Consider the following 8,216-nt stretch of genomic DNA (forward strand, 5'->3'; position numbering starts at 1 on the left):
ATATATACACACACAGACAACAAATTTCTGACTTCAAAACCATCAATAATTTATCCAAAACTAATCCGTCTTCACAAAAAAATTCGATCGTTAACGGAATTTTTTTTCAAATAAATAACTATGTTTTTGTTTAAAGGAATGATTTGCATAGAAAACATCATATTTTCTTCTCTTTTATATCACTTTTGAATATTTTTTTGTTCTCAAGGAAGAAGATGGAGGTTAGAGACAAGACTTGAGAGTTGGAGATGCGAGAACTCTAACGTGCACTGTCATGTTATAACTAATTTAATTTGTTAGCCTTATTAAGACTCGAGCCTGAGACAATTATATAATGAACTCACTCGACTTATATTATGTACGAGTATGTTTCCAACCAACATAAGATCAGATTGTCTTTTATTTTTATTTTTGTCAAGATAACTTGAAAAAAATGACTCCATGGAATATATGAATTTGTTTATACATAATATCCTCCTAATGATCGCTTTCCGATTGCGATTGCCGGCCAAATGCTATATAATTTAATTTTTTGAACTCGTAGGATCGGTCTATGTTAACTTTTTCGATTTGTAGTGTTAATGCCTTGTTGTCGTGTGAGATTAAACTAAATATTATATTTATACCAATATGAATGGCCGTCGGGATCGATAATTAGCTAGCAACAACCATACAATCGAGTTTACCCACTCCAAATCAACTGCTCAGTGCTCCCTTCGTTTGGGACAATACCGAAACCCAGCCAGAATCTAAAGAAGCACAGAGTAGCCATGACACCTTGTGGAGAATCCCCGAACGAAAGACCGGAGGCCAGCGAGCAACCGATCATGAGGACTAATGTCAGTCCATACACTTTCTTACGGCCCAATTTGTCACCAAGCCACCCGAAGAAGAGCTGTCCCATTAATGTCCCGACTAGGGCGACACCGGTGACGGAGGAAGCGACATGAGGAGGTAAAGTTCCGGGCTTTGGCTTAGTCGTATTTGTGTAGTATATTCGACCGAGTAATTTTGTGACCAAGGAGATGGCAAATAGGTCGTACGCATCGGTGAAAAATCCCATTCCAGCTATCACAATAGCAGTGAAATGGTAGAGCTGTGTTTTGGCAACGTCGAGTGCATCGAGCACTTTCAATTGCTCTCTGGCCATCTTGCAGTGAACTTGGAAACTCCCTGCAAAACAAGTGGAAAAAGAATAATCAATCAAAATGAGAAAATTAGGACCAAGAAAACCGAGGAAACTGAAAGTACTGGTACCTGTCCGCGAAACTGAAACTCAAGGAGGAAAAAAATAGGACCAAGAAAATTCAGACAGGAGACACACACACTTGATTAATTAGCTTGGAGATGGAATTTATATGATATTTGAAGGAATTATTGTTTCGGAATATTTATGGTATATCCTCCCAAATATTAATTCTTTACTCAAGAAATTTACATGATTGATTCATCTCTTTAACGTGTTCACTAATTACAAAACTCTCATTGTCGTGGACAGTATTATTTATTAGGCTGTATACTTGCAAGAAATTTTGTTGTAAATGGATTTGTTTTTGTTCTTTCACATCATTTTCAAGAAAACAAGTAGTAATTCATATCTTACTCAGATCGAAGCAAAGCCCAAACACGATTTACTAGCGTGTTCACCAGAGTTTTCGTCCTGGTTTTTAATTAAAAAATATATATACAAATGAAAAAGTTTTATAAAGTTATAACAAAATGTGAGAAATTTTAAAATTATAACATTTTAATGGGATAAATTGTTTTTTTTATAAATTTTTTTACACCTATATCATGATGCATAAGAGTCTGTTAATAATTTACATTTCTCGATCTTCTCATATTTTGCATTATTTTTAAAAACTCCAGAAAATCACCTTATTCTTGCGATTAAATTTATTTTAAAATAATTTTTTAAAACCCATTACTATTATCATTCAAATTATAATAATAATAATAACAATAATTTATTGGTAATAGTAATGGTTTTTTTAAAAAAAAATTAATCGCAAGAATAAGGTTGATTTCCTAGAGTTTTAAAAATAATGCAAAATATTAGAAGATTGAGGAGTGTAAATTATTGTCAAACAAATACATACATCATGATATAAGCTGAATTTTTTTCCCCAAAATACGGCCAAAATGTGGCCAATTTTTTTTAATATTTTAATAAGATCCAAGGAATTGTTCCTCCTCGGATTGTCACACTTTTTAAATTTCCCCCAATTTGTCATAGTCTCATCAAACAAAATTCATTTTACAATATTTTATTAAAACCCCCTTTTCGTCACCTCGGAAACCCAGCATGATTCGGCTACCGGATTTTTTTTTCCTTTTCTTTTTGAAATACCAGACTTTTTTTATTTTAATAAAAAAGAAAAATCAACAGCAGCACATGGAGAAGTATCATTAACATTGACCGGTGACAGTTAATGATGGATAATTTTGCAAGAAAACTCGAAAATATCGACTAAAATATTGAACAAAAATAACGGATGAACAATAACGATTTCTACAATGTATAGTGTTCAAATCAGAGATTAGATGGGAATTTAGGTACCATCCTCTTCCCTATTAAAAAAATGATATTTTATTATTGCACCAATTAATGTAATGATAAATGAAACTGCATATATATTAGTTTTTCTTACAACCTATAAATTTTCCATTTTTAGTCACGTTGTCAATTAAGTTATGATCTTAGTTCATTAATTTACAACTATTTTCAATGTGTTTAAGAGATATTGTAATATAAATTATTAATAATATATTATATACTCATATTATCTGATTTGATTTTAATGTAAATCGGACATATTGTTATATGGTTTTTCTTTTCATTTACTTGAAAAAAATGGGGGTTAATTGCAAAATATTGTGGTACATTAATTTGAGATAAAACGCATTGGGCCCAACTGAAAATGGTCAATAAAATAAATAAAATTGAACAAGATCCACTACTTAATTAATTGTGAGGTCCAAGACCGGAAACACTCTTCTCCTCTCCCTACCGTAGCAGGAAATAGAAAGCCATCGTAAAATGATGGTGCATGTGATTGAATCGTATATCTTTCATCTTACAAATGATTTTCCACGTGAAACTCAATATATATTATGCAAGGATTTTCATTTTATAACAAGTCGATGAAATTGAATTCCATCGTGAATAGATATAGCTATTTTGTTCGGGCATGCAAATACTCGTGCTTGACTACTTTTTCCCTCTGCACTCAGTACCACTATCGGGGAGAGAATTGATCAGCATTGGTTGGAGGAGTGTTATTGTTTGTCCTCAAATGGTGTTTTTTCTTTTAATTATATATTTTTTTTTCATATTTATATAACTATCATTAAATATGTTCTCCAATGAATATAACAACTTGAAAAAATTTGAAATGCAACAAAAAGCGCATGGTTTTATTGAGAAATAGGCGTTACACCTCGATTTCAAAAGCAATTCAAATATTCTCGAAATTATTTTTCTCAGAAAATTCCAAAGTAATTGGTTCTAGAAGGCGTCGGAGCAATTTTTGGTGGCTTAGATGGAGCAGGCGAATGTTTGTGCTCAAGATCAACTTCAGCATCATCAGCCATGTCCAGAAACTGTGGGGGAGATGACTTCTTCATATGCTTCGGTGACGGTGATGGTGCTGGAGCGTGTGAGGGAGGATGGGATGGTTTGTGCTTCATTTCCTCTGCCAGCATGCTTTCTGCATCAAAGAGGTAGGGTGTGGGTGAGTGCTTTGGCGATGGTGCTGGAGCGTGTGAGGGACGATAGGATGGTTTGTGCTTCAATTCCTCGGCCAGCTTGCTTTCCGCATCAAAGGGGTGGGGTGTGGGTGCGTGCTTTGGCGATGGTGCTGGAGCGTGTGAGGGAGGATGAGATGGTTTGTGCTTCAATTCCTCAGTCAGCATGTCGTCTAGACGGAATGTTTCAGAATATGGTGTGGGTGCATGTGAAGGTGGACTGGATGGCTCGTGTTTGAGCAAATCATAGGCCATGGATTCGATAGCGAGGGTCGAAGCCGCGAGGAGTAGAACCAACAAATTTGCAGCAGCCATGATTATCGATAGGAACTTTAATTTGTTGGTGAGGAAGTTGGAGAGATTTGTGTGTGATTTATAGGGGAAATGAGAGCCTCACTTGAGAACAAGTGTCGAGCAAAATCCGACGAATTATTGTAATATTCGGAGAGCGCTTGCTACAATCCTACTAGGCAGAATCATTCACCAACCAAATTTAATGTCATTAACTAGTACTTACTGAGTATCTATACTAATTACAGAAAATAGTTTATTTTTTCAACTTTATTCAATTTTAGGTTTTATTTATTAAGTTTTCATATTTCAAATTTGAATTTATTATATTAACTTATAATTTTCTGCTATTTTTTTTACAAATTTAATGTAGCATTTAGAAATATTGTTGTGGAATTTGAAAATACTAACTTGCATCGAAATTGATGATTGGTCAGATATCATGTCAACAATATGATCAATATAGTCGAAAATTAAAAGTTAGTATACTAAAACCAAAATTTGACAACTTAGTAAACCAAAGTAAAAAATTAGATAATTTAATGAAATAACAAAATTCATTTTCCCTATAATGAAACATCCGCTATTAGAGTAATTACATAGTTTACCCAAACTTTCATTCAGTAGAATAATTACATAAGAACCTGTTTCATTCAATAAAATAACTAAATAATCACTTTACCCTTGAATATAATATAAATTATATATAATTTAATCACAATAATATATATCTTAAAAATTTATAAAAAATAATTAATTAGATTAAAAATTTATGCACGCAAATTATCGTATGCATAGATTGCTAATATAAATATATGCTAAATAAAATGGCTCAGACGTCTCGTAGTCTTATATTCATAAATAAAAAGAATCATGTCCAATGTAATTTTCGTAAAAGGAAATCATGTTTTCATACCTCATGAAATGGTTTTCTTGAATTAATGAGTAAAGATGAGTAATCCCCCTTATAAACTGTGGTAAATTCCGTTAAATCGAATTAACTGATTTATTAAAAAATTAATTTTAATAATTTTTTTATTAGACTTTACATATAATTTATTATATTTAATATGGAACATATATAAGCTTTGTTGTTTTTAATTTTTTAGGCACAATTTGTTTTATTATGATAAAAATATCACATTTCAATTATTGATTTTGTATTTTTTTAAAAAAAAAATCGGTTAAGTTGATTATCGAATGAAATAATCGATTTTAGCTCGGTTCGGTTAATTCGGTATTCGAGAGAAATTTGATTCGATTTGATTATCCTAAAAAAATTCAATTGATTCGGTCTAGTCGGTAATTAACCGAATGTTCACCCCACCTCCAAGTAAGATGGCAGAGAAGAAAATCTTAAGGTTTCGTTTACATTTGAGGATTTGGATTTGAAAGAGTATTTGAAGAAAACATTCGAAATAACTCTATATTAGGATAGATTTGAAATATACTACAATGATTTAAAAAATAATTAGTTGGAATTTGAAAATTTTATTCTCAAGAGAATTTACCAAAACAAATTGATATTTGTTATGTGCTCCGCTTCGTAGACAAGGCTCGTTCCGAAGTTCTGTTGATGTGGAAGATTTACTAAAGTAAGGTTGTGCGGTACAAAGTAAAAATCTTCGGTAGACTCACGAGCTCGTGTAGTACACGCCCCTATCTTTAAAGGGGTGGATTTGAAATTCCTAGTTTCAAATCAATCCAAATGCAACCTAATATTGTGTTTGGATGAAAGGATTTGAAGTTATGAATTTTAAATTCATTTTATTGTTTGAATAAATTTATGCTAGATAGATTTAAATCCATCATTTGCTAATTCATTTTTATATATCTATCATTAAATACCAATGAATATAACAACTTGAAAAAAATTTGAAATGCAACAAAAAGCGCATGGTTTATTGAGAAATAGGCGTTACACCTCGACCTCAAAAGCAATTCAAATATTCTCGAAAGTATTTTTCTCAGAAAATTCCGAAGTAATTGGTTCTAGAAGGCGTCGGAGCAATTTTTGGTGGCTTAGATGGAGCAGGCGAATGTTTGTGCTCAAGATCAACTTCAGCATCATCTGCCATGTCCAGAAACTGTGGGGAGGAAGGCTTCTTCATATGCTTCGGTGATGGTGAAGGTGCTGGAGCGTGTGAGGGAGGATGGGATGGTTTGTGCTTCAATTCCTCGGTCAGCATGTCGTCTACACCGAATGTTTCAGAATATGGTGTGGGCGCATGTGAAGGTGGACTGGATGGCTTGTGTTTGAGCAAATCATAGGCCACGGATTCGATAGCGAGGGTCGAAGCCGCGAGGAGCAGAACCAACAAATTTGCAGAAGCCATGATTATCGATAGGAACTTTAATTTGTTGGTGAGGAAGTTGGAGAGATTTGTGTGTGATTTATAGGGGAAATTAGGGCCCTCACTTGAGAACAAAGTGTCGAGCAAAATCCAGCGAATTATTGTAATATTCAGAGAGCGCTTGCTACAATCCTACTAGGCAGAATTATTCACCAACCAAATATAAAATTTAATGTCATTAACTAGTACGCACTGTTCAATAAAAGGAGGAAATAATTTTTTCCAACACTAACTTTTCCATTTTGAGTTTTTCGTTTATAAAGTTTTCAAATTTTTGTTTTGAAAAATTAACTTCCAATTTTTAGTTATTTTGGTAATTGTCGACGTGATATATGATAAGTAAACTCATTTCAATATTAAATCAGGATTTTTTCATGTGTCGTATCAGAAATTTAGATCAAAATAATTGAAATTTAAAAGTTAATTTATCAAAATAAAAATTTAAAAACTTAATGGACCAGAATTAGTTGACAAAAAAAAATAATTTCCATTATTTTAAAAGAAATTTGATAAATATTTTGTAAGTTTTGATCGAAAATATAGTGAAAATAGTATTCTTTTGTGAAATGGTAAAAAAAATATATAATTTATATATCAAATTAAATGTCGTGTTTTCTATAAAAACTCTAAATGATCGAAAATTATTCGAATTACATTTAAAAACTCTTAACTTAATGAACAAACAATATTAATAATCATAGGTGGAAATTATATTTGGGAAAATTGCATTTTTTCTCTTATATGTATCGCGATTTTGATCTTTTCTGTTATCGAATTTCAGTCTAAGTCGTATATTTCCCATTTTTTGAAATTTTAGTCCTTTTCATCTTGAGTGCTTATGTTACACTACATACGTCAGTCCTGCATTGCTGACACATCAGATTCGGGTCGGAAAAAGGACTAAAATTTCAAAAACAAACAAAGTTATCAGACTATATAAATGCATCAAGGTGATTAAATAAATCAATTGAGTATCTATATATCCATGTGATCTCAGGTTCGAGTTTGGGAAGGCACAAGCTCCAGTGCATGGGCTGGAGAGTTCTATGAGTAACCCGTACGACGCCTATGGAAAGCCCGTGAGGGAAAAGGCCCCTTGAGGGAGCCCAAGATCGGGATAGCCTTGGGTCGATCGGGGCAGTGGACTGTATGGGCAGTCCACTGGGCCTGTAATGGGTCGTTACAATCCATAAGACGCATTTCTAAATTTTCAGATACTGCCAAGCTAATCAAATACCGAAACGTAATTGCATCCATCACGGGAGAATACGTTTCTTCATAATCAATTCCAGGCCTCTGAGAAAAACCTTATGCAACAAGTCGAGCTTTATATCTTACGATTTCATTTTTCTCATTTCGCTTTCGAATAAAAACACATTTGTATCCAACAGGTTTTACACCTTCAGGTGTAAGGACTATAAGTCCAAAAACATTACGTTTATTTAGCGAATCCAATTCAACCTGGATGGCATCTTTCCATTTTATTCAATCCTGCCGATTTTTACATTCACCAAAAGATTTTGGTTCATGATCTTCATTATCATTTATGATGTCGATTGCCACATTATAAGAAAATATATCATCAATTTCTTCTATATCTTTTCGGTTCCATATTTTTCCAGTATTAATATAATTAATAGAGATTTCATGATTCTCGTCAGTTTGTGGTTCTGACAGAACATTTTCATCATCGTGTGTTTCTTCAGGAACAACATTCTCTATTTTGTGATCATCATGTGTTTCTTCAGGAACATCATTCTCTATTTTGTGATCATTGTGTTTCTCTATGAATTTTCTTTTTCGAGGATTTTTATCCTTGGAACC

At 32.8% G+C, this 8,216-nt stretch overlaps 1 pseudogene; it reads right to left on the reverse strand.

The window, feature by feature from the left end:
• Window positions 1–1,172, reverse strand: part of LOC140979207 (low affinity inorganic phosphate transporter 1-like) — a 10,109-nt pseudogene extending 8,937 nt beyond the window's left edge.
• Between the last annotated feature and the right edge of the window lie 7,044 nt (window positions 1,173–8,216).

The sequence above is a fragment of the Primulina huaijiensis genome, chromosome 6 (genome assembly GCF_012295235.1).
Source record: "Primulina huaijiensis isolate GDHJ02 chromosome 6, ASM1229523v2, whole genome shotgun sequence".
In the NCBI taxonomy this organism is placed as follows: domain Eukaryota; kingdom Viridiplantae; phylum Streptophyta; class Magnoliopsida; order Lamiales; family Gesneriaceae; genus Primulina; species Primulina huaijiensis.